This window comes from Mus musculus, chromosome 13 (genome assembly GCF_000001635.26).
Source record: "Mus musculus strain C57BL/6J chromosome 13, GRCm38.p6 C57BL/6J".
In the NCBI taxonomy this organism is placed as follows: domain Eukaryota; kingdom Metazoa; phylum Chordata; class Mammalia; order Rodentia; family Muridae; genus Mus; species Mus musculus.
The window spans coordinates 102,907,366-102,926,272 of NC_000079.6; the positions used below are offsets into that span (position 1 = coordinate 102,907,366).

Consider the following 18,907-nt stretch of genomic DNA (forward strand, 5'->3'; position numbering starts at 1 on the left):
CAAGATCCTAAAAGCTTCGGTTGGCTGCCTCTGCCTTCTCAAATAGTCATCCCTCACCGGCTTTTGGCGTTTTAATGTTTTGAGGCACAGCCACCTCTGCCTTGACAGCTTCAAGCATACTAAGACTAAAAACATATAAAGTCAGGTATGGTGGTGCACGCATGTATGCTCAGCACTCAGAGAAAGCAGAGACGAGCCACTGCCTGGGTTCTAGGGCCATCCGCTCTACATAGCAAGACCCTGGTTCAAGAATACAAAACCAAAGAAATAACAGTAACAACAACAAACCCGGCAAATAAAATTGTGTGACTAGTGAACATGGATGGGTGGGCTCTTTTCTTGTTCCCCAAACAATATGTTATAGCATCCATTGCCTCAGGATACAGGTTTTATTTTATATCGAAGAGTACGTAGAGATGGTTTGCCACATGTGGGAGTATGCAGAGTCCACACGCACACATTCTGTCTTATAAAATTTTTGTTAGAAAATTTTAATGTTCTTTATTTTATTTTTTATTTGTTGCTGTTGTTGTTTTTTGTTTTTTTTTTTTTTTTTTTTTTTTTTTGAGACAGGGTTTCTCTGTGTAGCCTTGGCTGTCCTAGAACTCACACTGTAGACCAGGCTGGCCTTGAACTCAGAAATCCGCCTGCCTCTGCCTGGATTAAAGTGCACCACCATGTGCTCCGTGTGCTTACAGGTACCCCCTAGTGGCCCAAGGAAGTCATCCTGTCTCCTGAAACTGAGATTACACACAGTTGTGAACCACTAAATGTGAGTGCTGGGAACTCAGTCTACAAGTGTTCTAGACTGCTGAGCCATCTCTCTAGCCCCATGTCTAGGAGGCTTGAACATCACTGGTCTCTGGAATCTCAAAAGATCCCAGATTGTAAGATCCTCATGAATACCCAGAGATGTCTGGCCACTCTCAATGGTATAAAGTACACTCTGAGAAGTGTAAAGAAACCCATGCAATCGTTGAGTTTCTCTCTAGTGATTGTGTAGCCTGGGCCATCCTTTGGTTTGCAGGCTTCCTTGTACTTTGGAAAATGTTTGGCAACATCCCAGACTCTTTCCATTAGATAGCAGAGGTGCCAATCAAAAATGTCTGCAGACACTGCCAATGCCTTCTTGTTGGGAGTCACTGTTCTAGATCATGTCTCCCTCTGAGAAAGGAGTCATATTGTCTTTGATTCTGGCCTCAACACTTAATCTAACCTTAAGCAAGTTATTTAATCTCTGCCTATTTTCCCTAATTATAATATTGGTCCATAACAGAACCAACCTCTGGGAGTTGGCATATGAAAATGAAAATGAGATGACCCATCTAAAACCTCTCAGTACATGTAATGTCTGTACTGAGTCAGTGCTGACAATATGAAGAATCTAAAAGAACATTTCACTCAATGATGTCATCCTGGAGAGAAAGGGCAGTCCAGCATGTTCCGTACCCTCCAGTGCTCTGAAAGAGGGTCTTCCTAGATAGCAGCCACGTGGTATTTACTTGGCTGCTTACTGCTGCCTTCCCTGTGAGACTGTTTCTCAGGGCAAAGGCCAGATTATACTGTATTCTGTATTTCCAGAACTGAATAGGCTCAGACTTACACAGACATTTTTAAAGATGCTTGCTGAATAGTCATTTCCACTAAGCGTCTACTCTTTCTCTTATGAGACACAAGATTGAGCAGTATGAAGACATCCATCAATACCCTCACAGAACCCTAAATTCTCAGTATTCTTACAACAATGTTATTAAATTCTGAAGGCTTTCTCTTACAACTCTTTGTCACCAAGGATATCAGTACAAACATTTCTTAGGTCCTAGCATGACTTCAGGAAATATCACAGGCAAACACAAGGAAAACTCCCCTTTGAGTACCCTCTCTACATCCCATAGACAAACCAAAGATTTCCTGAGCTTGTTGAGGAAGAGGGGTGCCATAGAAGAGCAATCAAGGTTGTGAGAGAGGATTTGAAATTGTGCTAGAAAAATCTTGAATTCAGGTATCTACCCCATGAAAGAAGAGAGCAGTTGAGGGATAAGAAATAGCTGACTAGCTGACCAGGAATATTAGAAAGACTGTATGCGACTAGGGTTGCAGCCACAGAGGGAAAAGGTGTGGGAAGGGGAGTCAAGTTTCCAAGAGGAGTGCTTAGTCATATACACAGAGGGTGAAGATATATACATAGGGCGAGAATTCTGCTCTGAATGGGCTTAAGTAAGACCTGATGTCTTTACTTCCCAACTCTCCTCCATAATCTTTCTAAAAAGTTCATTTAGTTGGCATTGCCTATAAGCATGGCAGCAACTTAAATGGGTCCACTGATATAATCAACCCTTTACTTTTCCCTCTTCACCACCTCTGCTTTCCATTTTCAGGAATATCTGAAACCTTCCGATGCTAATAGCTAATGTCAAAGACTTTTTACAATTATGTGATCTAAAAGTATGAATGTGCATATATGGGTGCAGGTACTCAAAGAGTCCAGAAGAGGGCTCTGGATACCCAGGATCTGAAATCACAGATCACTATGAGTAACCCAACATTCGTGCTGGGAACCAAATTCTGGTCCTCTGAAAGAGTGGTACACGCTCTTAAGTGCTACCTCCAAATTCTGGTCCTCTGAAAGAGTGGTACTTGCTCTTAAGTGCTGCCTGCCACCTCCCAGACCCCAACACTAATTTTAACTAAATATATTGGATTATTTTCCCTGAAAAGGTTTGGGAAGATCTGAATTTACCCACACTGAAAAGGTAAGACTAGGTAAAGTACACACACAGCTAGCGATATATTAGCTAATACAGAGCAAGTACTTGATAGATTCCCACACTCCCTGATGATAAGAGTGGGTGTGACACTCAAGTGTAACCTGTCTTCTAACCTGTATGACTTGATTTAGTAACCTATGATTCAGAAGGCAAGGCAGTCGGTAAACATGGGATTGAATTTGTCAGAATTACTGACATTTCCTTACAGACAAAATAATTATATAGAGAGGAGAGGAAGCACAGTTGAGTTGCAGTTGCCATAAAGCTGATGAACTGAGAAGAAACTGAGCCTTTGAAGGCCTTAGAACATAGCTGGTCTTGGCCAACACACAGACACTCAGCAAGATGTTCTACTTATTGGACAGCCACTAAGCCAATACAACAGTGGATATAGTCTGGGATCCAGACTGCTCATTCATTTATCAATATGTCAATATCAGTCACTGCTTCTCCAAGGAAGGCAAGTGGGATGGGAAGATAGGTTTGTCACCCAACTGGGAGGGTAGCTCTGGAAAAAAAATGGTAGAAAACAGAAGGTCTAATCCTTTGCAACTCATTCCCCTCATATGTTTCGTAATGTCCTTTTTACAGATCTTTTACTCTCCCTCCAGATGCCCCATGCCCAAACAGAATAGTATTAAAAAGCTAATATCTATGGACAGATTTGTGTGTACTATATAGAGATTAATTTCTCTGGGCCAAGTTGTTAGGACTGGGTAGCTTTCAACTCCCTGTTTAAGAATCTGTGTCTGTGTATCTACATCCAGGGAGGATGCAGAGTTTCCATGAAGACTCTACCTGATCCTGGCCTAGTGGCAATTCTGCTGTAAACTCTCTTGATTCATTCCTACCCCTGTGTTCAGCACCTAAAAATGAACGAGTATTGCTCAAGGTGGTTCACATCTGTAAGTCCATTAGGTCGGCTTCTAAACTCTTTCCTGAACTTAAGGAAAAAGGTCTGATATGCACACTGACTTTTCTAAATGAGAAAGTCTACAAAAATAGAACCAAAGAGGGGTCAAAATAAAATGTAGGAAAAAATGTAGAAAGAAAATAGAAAGGATGCTATATACAGGAGGAAGAACAAAAAACACAATGAACAGTTGGAAGACAGAAACTCTCTTATGTTATTAAACAAATGGATGCTTACAATACTCAACTGTAAGAAAGATAAACAAGTTAATTTTATATCCAGCTACTGCACAGAAGCAGAAGTTGGCCTAGTCGGCCATCACTGGGAAGAGAGGCCCTTTGGTCTTGCAAACTTTATATGCCCCAGTATAGGGGTACGCCAGGGCCAAGAAGTGGGAGTGGGTGGTTAGGGGAGCAGGGTGGGGGGGGACTTCTGGACAGCATTTGAAATGTAAATAAAGAAAATATCTAATAAAAAATATATATAAAAGAAATGTACTTGAGCAGATGACTCACTGTTAGAAATTCAAAGCTACCTTTCTTATGCTCATATGTATGTAATACCATATTTTTGTGCTGGAACTATTGCACTTCTTTTTACAAAGAGAAGACAAACAAGAATAAAAATTGTATGGACAATTCACCAGATTTTGGGGGTATTTTTCAAAATATCGTCGAAGATACTTTATGTCTGTAATAGATCCATATCTTCTTTCTTCAGGGAAGAGTAGGCAACCTAGTTGGTTAAACTTTATTCTCATGTATGATTTTGATGATTAAAAAGAAAAATAAGAAAGATAAACAATAAAGAACTGGTAGGGATACATCTAAATGGAGAAACCCATAGCAGACAATAATCAGGTTGTATCACCCTAGGAAAAGGTGTGTGTGGGGGTGGGTGGGGGGTGGGGGTGGGGGTGGGGAAGTATCATAAAGTAAGATGCAGAGTTCTAAAATTATTGGGTAAGACAAAGAGTCAATTTCTCTTTCCTAATAGTCCGTCAGAGAGCTATATAATCCTCATGGTTGGCGTGAAGAACATGTTCTAAATGGTGACGGGAGAACGGAGATGGGACAAAAAATGGGAGGAGAATGCAATGTGTCCCACAGACATTCTGATCTTAGGAGAAGCAGAAGAGCAGAAAGATAGGAGAAAGTAAGTATCACCCATGAACCTAAGAGAATGGGCAGAGATGGGGAATGAGGACTTCTACTCAAAGTAGCCTCTTGACATGTGTGATGGATAAGCATGGTGGGTCAGGCCTGGAGAGCAGGCAGAGAAGCACTTCTAGGAAGGAAACCCTTGCAGTTCTCTGCTCTGTCAATCAGAGGACGGTCCTGTGAAAAAGACCACAAATGAGATGGATAGAGCATCCTCTGCCCCCCAGAGGAGAGCAAGGACATAGAAAAGGAGGTAGAAGGAGGCTATTGGGCGATCCATAGCTGAGAGGTGTGATCTGAACGAGAATGGCTTCCATAGGCTCCTATATTTAAACCGTTGGTACCCAGTTGGGAGAATTGTGTGGGAAGGATTAGGAGGTGTGGCCTTGCTGGAGGATATGTCACTGGGGTCAGGCTTAAAGGTTCCAAGAGCCCTCTTCTGTCTCTTGTTTGTGGATCAGATGTAAGTTCTCACTACAGTTCCAGCACACTTTGCCTGCCTGCCTGCCTGCTGCCATGCTCCTTGCCATGATGGTCATAGACTCTAACCGTCTGGAACACTGAGCCCCCAAATCATCTGCTTCCATTTATAAGCTGCCTTGGCGACAGTATCTTTTCACAGCAATAGAAAACTAAGACAGATAGGCTTCTCGACTTTAAAACAGCTGTCTGGAATATACATCAGCAAATCGAAATCACACAGACCTCTAACAGGCGACCAAAAGAATCACGGAACAGAGGGCAACTCTCTGAGGTCAATGACCTCTTCTCATACACAGGAAGGCTCACACACACAGCGAGACCAGACCTTCCCTGCCTCGAGACGGAACCCGGCAGCCATTTGCTCTAGGCAGTCTTTGTGTAAGCCTGACACCCACGGTCGGTTAGGTAAATCTCTCTCCTGGGCTCTATCCCAGACAGCACCCGAAAAGGCTTCAGTCACTATCAATATCCAGATTTGGTTCAGATCAGTTCTCCTTCAAGAAGAGCTCCTTGCAGGCCGGGGCTGTGTCGCTTTCATCTTTAGATCTTTAATACCATCACTGAGCTGAATGTTAAAACAAGGGAGACGAGGAAGGGAAGACAGAGAGGTGACTGAAGGTGAAGAATGGGAAGCGTCGGGCTCAGCAAGGGTAAGAAGACAGCGAGGATGAGCTTTCTCACAGGGAAAGAGGCAACAGCAGCACAGTGACTGCCAGAGCCTGACACCCTGAACAACGGACGACACTACTCTTGTTTTAAAAAGCATTGCCTGCCTGCTCTTATTTGAGCTTCACAGATCCATAAGTCCATTCCATTATTTATGTGTACTGTACCCACTATGAACATCTATTACCTCAGACTCTGAAATGTCACAAAGGAGGGGGCCTATGCCTATGCATTTAATTATGAGCCGGTGGAGGTGTAGGATCAGTTATGGATGAGATGCTAAGTGCTTCTTTGGTCATCAGTGAACCCTAGTCAGTAAGGAATACATCTCAGTGTGGAGTTAACTTCAAGGACATGGTGCTACTTGATCCAGAAGCCTGGGTCCAAGGTACATCATTTCTCATTCAGTTCCCGAGAATGAATTACAGTGCAATTATAAAAAGTGACAATTTGGTTGAGGCAGGTCAGTGTGGTTATATTTAGCCCTTTAGAGCTGACACCAAGGCCTTTTCTGTAATGTAAGATTATGGTTAATTTATCAGTTCATCTTTTCCTGAGTATTTTTCCAGGTCAGATAACCATGGGTATAGAGAATTATCCCATTAAAATGAGAGGAATTATCCATTAAAAGGAGTTTCGGTCAAAGTACCAAAAAGAAACATGCAGACAGAGGTAGAGATGGCGTTTCTGCAATAAGCAGACTTTTCCTCTATTGTTAAAGCTGATTCACACTGTCACAAAGCAAGAGAACATGTCAGTGAAGACATGGAAGGTAGCCAAGCAGTTTTCAAGCAGGCTTCAGATGAGTTTCTATTAAGTCACATCATTTTTATGCCAGTAGAAGCTTTTGAAGAAATATTAACTCATGGGGGAGGGATAAGCAGAATGCCAGTCATGAATAGCTATCACAGAAATATGGTTAAAAATATCAAATATCATTTTTACATAATTGGAAAAGATTAAAAAGTGATAGTATCCAATGTCTGCAAGGGCACAGGGAGACAAGTACTCTGTACCAATGTTCTAGAAGCAATTTGGAAGATGAAAATACACATTTGTATATGGATACACAACATTTATTGATAAATCAGCCTGCCTCCCTCTTAGGCTTGAAAACCCCTTAGACTCATGGGTGTGAATGCTTGGCACACAGGGAGTGACACCATTAGTAGGTGTGACCTTGTTAGAATAGGTGTGGCCTTGTTGGAGGAAATGTGTCATTGTGGGGGTGGGCTTTGAGAACCTTAATGGTTCTACCTTTAAGCTCTACCCAGGGTAGAACTGTCTTTTCTTGGCTGCCAGGATGTAGAACTCTTGGCTCCTTCTCCAGTACTGTGTCTGCCTGGATGCTGCCATGCTTCCTGCCATGATGATAATGAACTGAATCTCTGAAATTTTATGCCAGTCCCAATTAAATGTTGTCCCATTGCCTTGGTCATGCAATTTCTTTACAGCAATAAAACCCAAACTAAGATACCATCTTATAACAAAGACAAACAAGGTCCATTCCTGGTTATAATTAAACCTCCTGAGAAGGCTAGGCTAACTTCATGACAGGGTTCAAATTGGCAGAGAATGAGGCCTAAATCTCCATTGCCAAGAACTGGGCAAGTCCAGGCAAGTCCAGGCCTCAGAAGCTGCCCTGCCACCTGGTCTGAGACAAGGACAATGGGTCAGCAGCAGTTTCCAGACCTCCCCAGCAAGTTTCCAGCCCCCATGGCCTGGTAATGAAATGTCCTCAGAGGTGGAGCAAGACAAAGGTCACCACCTACCCTGGAATCCCCTGACAAGCTTTAAATCAGGCCTGCAAGCTCACTTGGTTGTCTCTCTATCTTGGTAATGAGGGACCCCAGCATGCTCTTCTTCTGCAGAATAAAAGCCTTTGCATTTACATACTATTTGAGTCAGGGGTATCATTCTTCATTGAATCACAGACCCTTACACTTTGTTTCTCAAGGACTGAGTTACGCCTCCACCTGTAACCTTAACTACAAATAGTTCTGTTTGAATAGTCCTGAGAAATGGCAGCCATGATGTTGTTTTTAAAAGGTTGTTATGACCACCCATTGTCATGACCATTTTATTATGACTACCTTGTTATGACCACCTTGCAACCATGTCTCTGTTTCACAAGAGGCTGTAATGATCCACTTTTTACTTTCTGCTTCTGTAGCCCCACCTATTGGTCTGTCAAATTCCCCATTTGGAAACCCTCTACCCACAATCTGTAAAAGCCCTTATCTTGCCTATGTCCAATGCTTCCTTAGGGGGAGGCAGCCCATGTACATAAATTAAAAAGTTTGCTTTAATTGCTTGTTTTAATTAACTTGGCTGTGATGATTTGTGCCGTGGTCTTTCTCCTCACATCTTTAAAATTAACAATATTTAGGTCTAATAAATATATGTGTGAACTATAATGCACAAGAAGATCTTAAGGTATGGAAATCAATTCAGAACTGCTTATAATAGTGTGTGTGTGTGTGTGTGTGTGTGTGTGTGTGTGTGTGTGTGTGTCAGGAGTGGGGTGGGTGTGGCAGGGGAGGCAGGATTCTAAAGGTTCAAAAAAAGAAAAAAGGCAATTTTTTTGGTCCCAAAGAATTGATCAGAAACTGGAACTTAACAAGTATAGACCAGAACTGCAGCCTGGATAATAAATTCCAGAGCTGTCTCTAACCCCAAGATAAGCTGTGAATATGGTAGATGTTGAGAAACATTCAGAGGATGTGATTGCAGTCAGGGGTCCAGGCTACCCACATGGCTCTTAGGTGCAATTATTACAATAGCAACAGAGGCTTATGCCAGATGCTAATGCACTCAGAAAAACGATGGGGACAAAGCCCAAGAACGCAAAGAATGCAGCTAGAGAGATCTGGATGTGGGGAGAGATTCCAAGCTAGCAGGGTCAGCTCAGTCCTAGCAGGGTCAGTTCAGTTGGTGGGGGGGGGGGGAGTGGATAATTGGGTATCTAACCAGTAAAACTGTAAGAGAGTGAATGTATAAGGCTCCAAGCCTTTACTTAGCTCATCATAAGTGGCTATAGTAGCCAAAGGAAGCAAACACACTGTTTTTACAACATGGGAAAAATGAGACTTGTCCTTGCAATTATATGAAACAGAAGCTCTATGACTGCTTAAACCGTTCTCTCAAAAATAAAGATAAAACATCTTAGTGAACATGTTTGAGATTATGGTTAATACTTTTATTATTTAAACATTTTTACGTTTTAATAAAGAGTATTATTATCTGGTTTCATGTAGACTGTGTGTGTGTGTGTGTGTGTGTGTGTGTGTGTGTATACCCAAGGGTGACACTGAGCTTCTCATCCTCCTGCCTCTACATCCCTACAGCTAAGATCGCAGGCATAAGTCACCACACCCAGTGGTTCATGAGGTCCAGATCAAGCCCAGGAGTTCTTATACGATAACTGAGCACACCACCAACTCAGTGGCTCCAGTTTTTAAGTTAGTTACTTTGACTTGAAAAAAAAAAAAGTCAAAATTCAGTTTCCAAAATCAACACATTTGGCAGTTTTGTTCTCATGACTGTGAAGGTTCAGGCTAATCAGAAAGTGAGGCTGTTCTGAAGAGTTTACAAAATTAAGAAAGAACACACACTCTCGGACATTTTCATAAGATGTGATTGATGGTTTTTGACACACAAAATAAGATGCACGTGTAAAAGCTCTATGAGCCTTGAAAGTAAATACTAAGCCTGCTTTTCAAAAGAAGTCATATTCCTATTCCCAGGAATTTTATAATATAAAAAAAGAAAGAAAATAAAAATATCTCCGTCTTCCAGGCATAAATCCTTACCTGTCTGAGGCAACTGGGCAAATGGGTATTTTTGAAGCCGAATAGGTTATAAATCTGCACAGTGCTTTGTTTTATGTTGAATATATGCATTGGCTATTTGCAGGGTGGTAGAGCCCTGCATTTATGCAAACTGTTTTGAATTCTAAGCCTGCTTCCCCACATTCCATATTTTCTTCTTTCACTGTTTAAGAACAGAAGAAAGCCACTAAGAAAATTATCCAGGAGAATACAAGCCAAACCTGATGGTCCTCACTGGTGCTACTGAATGGCTGTCATTAAGCACACGTAAACTTGCTACCTTCAGACTTTCCTAGCTTTCATTACGGAGGCCTTGATGAAAGGGACAGCATGCATTTTGGGTGCCAAGAGTATAAATGTTCTTTGAGCAGATAAACTGTCCCAGATTCTATAAAAGACTCATAAGAGGCACCACAGTGACCACAACATGGTTTCTGAAGAGACTGTTAGTTAATGACAGCTATGGCAAGAGTCACTAAAAGCAACCAATAAGATAGCAAGTGGACGAAGGATGGGTATTTAATTACTGTAAAATAAGTATTGTCCCCATTAGTGGCCCTTAGGAGATCAAATATATTCAAAACTACAAAGAATGCTAATAATACATCAAGGAAAAAATGTAAAAAAGCCAGGTGACCCTGTGTTGAGAAAGCTGAAGAGAAAATGCTACTTAAAGTAACAGGAAAATGGGGGGTGGAGGGGCAAACACATTTTGTTGTATATAAAATGGAGAGAGAGAGAGAGAGAGAGAGAGAGAGAGAGAGAGAGGGAGGAAGAGAGAGAGAGAAAGAGAGAGAGAGAGAGAGAGAGAGAGAGAGAGAGAGAGAGAGAGAAAGAGAGAGAGAGAAGAAAACAAGCCATTAATTGATTGATTGGCTTTTTTGAGTCAGGGTTTTTCTGTGTAGTTCCAGCTGTCTTGAGACTCACTCTGTAGACCAGGCTGGCCTTGAACTCAGAGAGCTCCATCCCACCTCTTTGCTCTCCCCAGAGGGTAGCCATTATTTCATGTCTGAATGAACACAGTACCCTTCCTCCCCTCCAGGCTCCCTGATACTTGTGAAATTGTCACTTCCAATCTGTCCAGCACCCACATCTGCCTGTGGTCCTATCACTCACCCAGGAAACAACTTTCAACAGCTTGCTACGTCCCCCCAGTTGTGTTTCTCCCAGGGTGCCTTCTATACCCATCACTAACTCACACCAGACTAAGGGAGCAATGCAGATTTAGGGCTCTTCTCTACACCAAACAGTTCATGAATTTTGAGAATGAAGTTCAGATCTGTATCACACCAAAATGTCAGGTGACTCCTGTACAGTTTGGGAGGCACGTCTCCAGAAAATTAAGACCAATTCTGAATGATATTTTATTACGACATCCATCATTATCTTTCTTGCCTTGTCCCTGGTCGTGGGTCTTTTTTGGTGGTTTAGGCTTTAGTAATAAAAATGTGCACTTGTCAGAAATACCACATTACTTTTGGATCCCCAGACACAATAAACCCTGCCATACATCTTGCACATCCTGTTCCTTGTTTCTAGAATTTCCACCCCCCTCTGCCTGGGAAACTTCCGTTCATCTTTCAAGCGTGAGCTCGAAGGTCACCCTCCAGCAAAGTTTGCTTGACTTTCTCCTGCACACATAAGTAGCTCTCCTGCAGGCTCCCTGATGAATTTATGCATTGCATGCCTCTTGTATAGCAATCATTCTTCTCCAGCAAGATGATGTGTTTACAGGTCTAATTCCCCACCAGGCTTTGAGCTCTCCAAGTGCAAGGACAGATTCTGCTCGTCTGTATGCCTCAAGTACAAGGTGGAGACTCAGGATGAATGGATGTTCACATACTATTTTCTAAGGTTCAGGGAAAGGAAAAAAAAAAAAAACAACAACACACCTGTTAATTTTCTATTTCTCCATCTGTTACATACAAGCCATAAAGGGACACTTCCAAACCCATGGTGCATTTTGTCAACTGGATGAATGGTTTGTCTTTCTTTTGTTTTTAAAAAAAAATTTTATTTTTTAAAATAACACTTAGAAAAAAAATGTGTTTTGTGGGTACTTACAGCCCTGGTGCTTGAGGAGGCCAGAAGAGGGTGTCTGATACCCGGGAACCGGAACTGCAGATGACGTGAGCCACTACATAAATTGAATCAAACCTGGGTCCTTTGAAAGAGTAGCCAGTGCTCTTAACCATTGAGCTACTTTTAACTTTTTTTAATGTGTCTGAATGTCTGCACATGCATCACATGCATGCAGTAGCTATGGAAGTCAGAAGAGAGCATTGGATCCTCTGGGACATGAGTTACAGATGGTGTGAGATACTTTGCTAGTGCAGGGAATCAAACCCAGGACCCCTGCAAAAGCAGGAAGTGGTCTTAACCACTGAGCCATCTCTCCAGACCCTAGATAATTGTCTTCTAAGCACTGTCATTATAGACTGTCTTCATAATGAGTAACAAAGATGCTAATACAAATTTAATTCTGTAACACGTGGGTAGATATTAGTGGATTATTTTTAAAAATAAATTCCAAGCTTCTGTTAGCTTTTAACTCTCCTCTACTATAAGAATGGCTGAAATGTAGTTTGATTTTGTCTCCTCAAAGAATGGATATAAAAAAGCTTGGGCAGGGTGACCTTTGTTCCAAGGTTGGAAACTCAATCTTGCTGGGAACACAATCATCGCACACAATCATCCAAAAGAGAACAGATGAGAATTCTGGGCGCCACCTCAACAGTGCTCAAGGTTACAACCTGCTGGCCGCCACCTCACAGCCCAGACCCTCTGGCTCACATGGGTCGGTTTCCATCATAAACCTTTCCACCCCATTTGAGAGAAACTGCAAAGGCAAGCAACCAGTTGCCTGATCTGAGTGTGTTCTGGCCCTCGGCCATAGCCGTGGGCATCCTCTCCTGTCACACTGTCTCCTCCAGCAAACGACCATTCCTGTATCATCTAGATCTGATTCTAAAATGAACCATCTCTACTTCAAGTTTTAACTATGACGTAATGTTTTAGCCGGGCAGCGGTGGCGCGCGCCTTTAATCCCAGCCCTTGGGAGGCAGAGGCAGGCGGATTTCTGAGTTCGAGGCCAGCCTGCTCTACAGAGTGAGTTCCAGGACAGCCAGGGCTACACAGAGAAACCCTGTCTCGAAAAATAAAAATAAAGAAGTGATGTTTTAGTTGATCACTTTGAAGAGGTGAGCCAGACCCTGGGTTACACTTTAGAATTGGAAGTTTGGGAGCCAAGGATACTCTGATGGTGATGGGGACTGCAGAGCCAGGATTCAGTGAGAGATGCTGCAGAATCTGCAGGCAAGCCTCCCAGGAGGTCGTGGTAACCTGCACCCCATCTCCCTGCCTTTTTCTCTGGAGCAAGGGCACGAAGATGCAGAACGCAGATGATGCTCATCGCTGATATAGACACTGTTCTCTCTTAATTTTCCTCCGTCATCAAGGGTAAAGGACCTATTTACTAACTATGCAGTCACCCAAACAAACAGCCCTGGTGAAGTGAAACTGCAGCATGGTGAGCTGTTTCATGAAAAGTCCCAATAGAAAAGGCTTATGCCACACTTACAACAGTAATCTCATGTGCACATAGGAAGAGAACTGTGAGATTCATAGACAACTTGAAATTTTAATTATTTTAATCTTGATACGGTTTTCATGGATTTTAAAACTTTTTTTTTTTTTTTTTTTTTTTTTTTTCTGAGATAGGGGTTCTCTGTGTAGCCCTGGCTGTCCTGGAACTCACTCTGTAGACCAGGCTGGCCTCAAACTCAGAAATCTGCCTGCCTCTGCCTCCCAAATGCTGGGATTAAAGGTGTGTGCTACCACTGCCTGGCCATCTTAAAACATTTTTAAAAAGTTGCTTCCTATCCAGGCATGGTGGCACATGCCTTTAATCGTGGCACTCCAGAGGCAGAGGCAGAGGCAGGTGGATTTCAGGCACAAACTTGGTCTATTTAGTAAGTTCCAGGACAGCCAGGGCCACAATAGTTAGACTCTATTTCCAAAAAGAAAAAAAAAAAGGTTGCTTTCTGTTGTTTAGCAAGTGATATCATCAGTTAGCCTGAATATCAACTCATCTTTCTTGAAGCAGTTCCAACTACTTTCCAATAATATTGCTTGATGAATAAAACTCACAGAAAAGTAAGCAGGCCCAGGCTCCCTCCAGGTGTGTGGGCAACCTTCATCTGTTCAAAAAGCTAAGCTTTAATTTGCCACAGATTACAAGGCCATCATCATTTACGACTTTGAATGGCATCAGGCACTACTGGCTGAGTCCCTTCGGTTCATTTGCAAATAATAATTTCACTGATTTACACTAATAAGTGTCTAGTAGCTTTAAGAGCACTGCTGCAGAATACCTGTCTTCAAAAGATCCACCCAGTAATTCTGTCACAGAAATGGCCTGAAGCTACTCCGGTGAGCTGCCAGGGATCTCCAGAACACTGTATTAGTCCACGTTCTGCTGCTATAATGAAACACTCAAGGGTAGACACTTTATGAAGGAAAGAGAGTTGGCTGGCTCACTGTTCTGGAGGCCGCAGAGCATGGCATTAGCTTCTGCTTAGTTCTGGTGACATAATTCTACTACATCACGACATCATTCAAGGTATCACAGTAGGAATATGTGCAAGAGATGAAACACCAAATCAGGCAGGGCTTGCTCTCGCCACCATGCATTCTCACATGCAGGAATGTGAGGACCATAGTAACACTTTTCTGGTGGTCTCTGAGGGATCCCAGCATCTCTTAGCATTATTACTATACGGCCAACATGGGACTCTTTTTGGGACAGACTCAAACCAAAGCTCTGTCTACCTAAAAGGGGGCACTACTCATTACTTTTAGTTTTACTAGAGAGCTAGGTCAGCTGTGTGTAACAGAGGCCTGGCCCAACCCCCCAAATCAGAAACTCTCTGAGATGTGCTTCAGGGAGAAGTGACAGGAACTCCAAGTGGACTGGATCCCAAGCTATCAGGATGTCACCAATGGGCTGCACCCATCACTTCATATATAAATATGCAATTAAGGACAGTTTTGAGAAGAGTCAAAGTGGCATTGTATAAATTAAGCAATGCCATAAATTCCTGAATTTTTTTTCAATGTGATACACTCAAGGGAAGTAAACATATAAAAAAATTAGAAACAATGAAAAGATGAATAGAAAGGGTGTACAAGTCAAAGAGAAAATAGAAAAAGGATGACCAGTTTTAACTTTTTCTCCTTAAAAATAATTTTAGGGCTGGAGACATAGCTTAGTGGTTAAGAGCACTGACCTCTCTTCCAGAGGTCCTGAGTTCAATTCCCAGCAACCACATGGTTAGCTCATAACCATCTGTAACGGGATCCAATGCCCTCTTCTGGTGTGTCTGAAGACAGCTGCAGTGTACTCACATGCATGAAATAAATAAATCTTTTATAAAAACTAGTTTTAATTCCATGCGTACAGGACTCTTTCTGTGGGCTTGTGCGAATGAGTGAAGACACCCTCAGAGGCCAGAAGGAGGAGTCAATTCTCCTGGAGCTGCAGTGGCTGTCTGTCAGCTATCTGGTATAGATGCTGGAAACCAAACCTACAAGAGCCTCAACAAGAGCACAGTGGGCTCATAACCACTGAACCAGATCTACAGTCCCAACCAAGCAGTAATAACTGTACAATAAGCATCAGAAGGCCATGTCAGTCCTGAGGCCTTGCTAGCATCCTCTTCTCCCAAACCACAGATAACGGGGACAACCAGGGCTCAGTCACTTGAGTGAGGAGGCAAACTGAGTCCTTGACTCTCAGAGCTACATTTTGCTGCCACTGAAAGAAATCTGAACCTTTTTAAAATTTTTATTTATTTATTTTTTCCAAAGAATCAACACTTCAGGGTAGAACCAGCTTTGTAAAATGTTATCTTTCCCAATTGACATCTAGTTAATTTATCAGATTTCAAAAACATCTGGACTGCATTTCCAGCTCAGTAACTTTTGAGAAAGTCTCAAGAAGAGATACAGGTTGGGAAGCCAGAGAGCTAGCCCAGCAAGGAGCACTTGCTGGTCTTGAGGACCCGGGTTCAGTTTCTAACACCTACATGGCATCTCACAACCATCCCTACGTATGTGCAGGGTACACCTAAAATACAGTCAGAGAAAACACATATATAGCCAAAATAGTTATTTTTAAGAAATAAAATAAATGTGGCCAGTCACATTTATAATCAACTGAGATGAAGTGATATAGAATGGCCATATGGCTCTTGAAATTTAAATGTGAAACCGACATAACAAATAGAAAAACAGATTAAAAAAAAAAAAAACAACCCAAAACCTTGATAGCTTCTAAAGGTCTATGCAATTGTTTTAAAAGAGGTCAATATTTTATTTCTTTGATTAAAGAGAATAAGTATGGATAAAAATCTAGCCACCATCCATACATTTTACTTTATGAAACAATCCTAATTCTGGCCACACTGAATCCTCCAGAGCGTTGTCAACAATCAGCAAATTGGCAATCTCAGTTTTAATTTCTGTGTCTCTGCAGCAGGGCTGACTGTAGCAAGAATCGAACTACAAAGGCAAAATTCTTACCTAGTTTCACATGTATGCAGTCTCCAAATATCCTGGCACTGATCAAAGATTTTTTTTTTAATTGATAAAAGTAAGGCATGATACACTAGCAAGATTTTGCTGAAAGGACCCAGATATAGCTGTCTCTTGTGAGACTAGGCAGGGGCCTAGCAAACACATAAGTGGATGCTCACAGTCAGCTATTGGATGGATCACAGGGCCCCCAATGGAGGAGTTAGAGAAAGTATCCAAGGAGCTAAAGAGATCTGCAACCCTGTAGGTGCAACAACATTATGAACTAACCAGTTCCCCGGTGCTCTTGACTCTAGCTACATATGTATCAAAAGATGGCCTAGTCGGCCATCACTGGAAAGAGAGGCCCATTGGACACACAAAGTTTATATGCCCCAGTACAGGGGAACGCCAGGGCCAAAAAAATGAGAATGGGTGGGTAGGGAAGTGGGGGGGAGGGCATGGGGGGACTTTTGGGATAGCATTGGAAATGTCATTGAGGAAAATACGTAATAAATAAAAAATAAATAAATAAAATAAATGTTAAGGCCTAAAAAAAAAAAGTAAGGCATGAAAAATATTTAAAATAGAGGTTTAATAGAGCCCAGAAATCCCTTTTATCTTAACCAAAGTCATCTATCATGTCAATTTATTTATAAAAAATGTTTGGGAAGTCCCTGGAAAAACAATAAAAATTGAATTTTTTTTTTTTTAAGGAAACTGGCTTTAGAAGGCCAGTGAGGAAAATAAACAACACTTCACCATATGAAACAAGATGTTCTCAGGATTAGAGCTGTGTGCTTACGGGTAGAGGTCAATTTCCATATAGCACAGTCTCTGACACCTGTGTTGAGCCAGATACAACAGGCTGCCCAATTGTTGACATTCATTCTGGGCTGAAACAGTGAGACCTCCAACTGATCAGTGATAAGCAGGTCTCCCACATGCTCACTAACATTTCTAGGTCTGAAAGATGAGAGTTGACTTCCTACAAGGACAATAAGGAGCAGAGAGCTCTAAGGAGAGGCAGAGGCAGAGAGGCAGAGAGGCAGAGAGGCAGAGAGGCAGAGAGGCAGAGGCAGAGAGACAGTGTAGCAGTGCTTCAGATAATCTGAGAGAAGGTACAGCGTGGGGCCATTGAAAAACATGGAGGTCCTACAATTCCAACCTCTGGCAGTCTCTCGACAGTGCTGTCGGACATATCACAGTACTCTGGCATCCTACATCAAAAAGGTTTTCTTGCTCCTCACAAAGCATGCTATATTTAATATTTTTGCTTTGCATCTCAGCAGTCCTCACACATACTTGGAAGTCTGCAAAGATGTAAGATGAAAACTGTTTGCAAATGTAACACTTCTGTGGATGTTAATGTCTCTTTATGCTTGAGGAACTGGTGTGAAGCGAGGCGGTGTTGGATCATAGCATGGTGAAGGACATAGATGCTAAAGCCCCTGCTTGGGTTCACGACAACAGACTGACAGTGGCAGAACACAGGAGTCCTGTGACTTTGGGGAAGTTGTTTAACCCTAAGGATCCAACTTTCCTGTTCTAAAAATTAGGAATAATAGTATTTCCCTCACAGGCTGTAACTAGGTTATGTTACGAGATTAACCATTTAGAATAGGGCTTAATGTTCTAGAAGTCACAAGACACCTAGCAGACCAAAGGGTTCTAGGATTACCAGCAAAGATAGGTTGCTGTGTTGGTTTGAATAAGAACGGCCCTTATTGGCTCCTCTATGTGAATGTGTGTTCACCAGTTGTTAGAACTGTTTGGGAAGGATTAGGAGGTGTGGCCTTGTTGGAGGAGGTGAGTCCCTGGGGGTCGGACTTTGATGATTCAAACCCCCTCCCCATCCCCAGTAAGCTAGCATCCCTCCTGCTTCTCCTAGTTAATATTTTCCAATAATGATGTAAGCACTTAGCTACTACTTAGCACCATGCTTGCCTGCCGGTTACCATGCTCCACACTATGACAGTCACAGACTCTAGCCCTCTGGAAGCATATGCCTCAATAGACTCTTTCTTTTGTAAGTTGCCTGGCCATGGTGTCTTATCACAGTTGGAGGGGTGGGGGTGGGGAGCCTAGTAGGAGTTGTCTTGAAGGAAGAGGTAGACTACCAATTTCACATCCTAGACTGACATCTTTAATTATACTCCATCCGCCTCCTTACTCTTCTCAGGAGAAATACAGAGGTGACCCCCGAGGCAAAGGACAAGCTCTTCAATGACAGAAAGGTCAGGGCTGTTTAATATCTTGTCCTTGCCCAGAAAATATTAGAGTTACTTCCCTCTAGTGGCCTAGGTAGACAATTACATCACCCGCAACCTACTGCTTCTTGTTATTTGTTGTAATAGAAATAACTTGAGTGGATGGTAAATTTAAATGAAAGTCAATGTCAAGACAGTGGGAGCAAGGCAAAGAAAAACAAAGCATTGAGTTTTTGAAAAATAAAGCAGTATTAAACATGTCCACAGCGCCCTGTATTATGGACCTCAGTGTCCCAGAAAGAAT

At 42.2% G+C, this 18,907-nt stretch overlaps 1 protein-coding gene and 1 long non-coding RNA gene across 18 annotated transcripts in view; one reads left to right on the forward strand and one right to left on the reverse strand.

The window, feature by feature from the left end:
- Positions 1-18,907, reverse strand: part of Mast4 (microtubule associated serine/threonine kinase family member 4) — a 602,614-nt gene that overhangs the window by 174,880 nt on the left and 408,827 nt on the right. The window lies entirely within an intron of this gene.
- Positions 437-18,907, forward strand: part of Gm30106 — a 48,713-nt gene continuing 30,242 nt past the window's right edge. The window contains exon 1 of the long non-coding RNA XR_382843.4: positions 437-6,378. This is a non-coding gene — a long non-coding RNA (predicted gene, 30106). The remainder of the gene's footprint in view (positions 6,379-18,907) is intronic.